Here is a 209-nt window from a genome sequence, read left to right as displayed (position 1 = left end):
ATCTCGGAGAAGAGTCGCGCAGTGTTAATTTTTTTTTCCCTTATTTGTTTTTCTGTTCGCCAGCTGCCCCACCCTCTTGCTTCCTCACGACGCGTCCCCTTCTGTACAGGCAGGCGCACGACGACCAATATGCATCACATGCGGTGCTCGGGATGAAAACAGAGCGAGAGAGAAAGAAGGAGAGCGTAGGGGATTTGAAAAAAAAAAAA

Source organism: Trypanosoma grayi, assembly GCF_000691245.1.
Source record: "Trypanosoma grayi strain ANR4 Tgr_290_V1, whole genome shotgun sequence".
In the NCBI taxonomy this organism is placed as follows: Eukaryota; Euglenozoa; class Kinetoplastea; order Trypanosomatida; family Trypanosomatidae; genus Trypanosoma; species Trypanosoma grayi.
Note: the sequence above shows the minus strand (reverse complement) of the source record.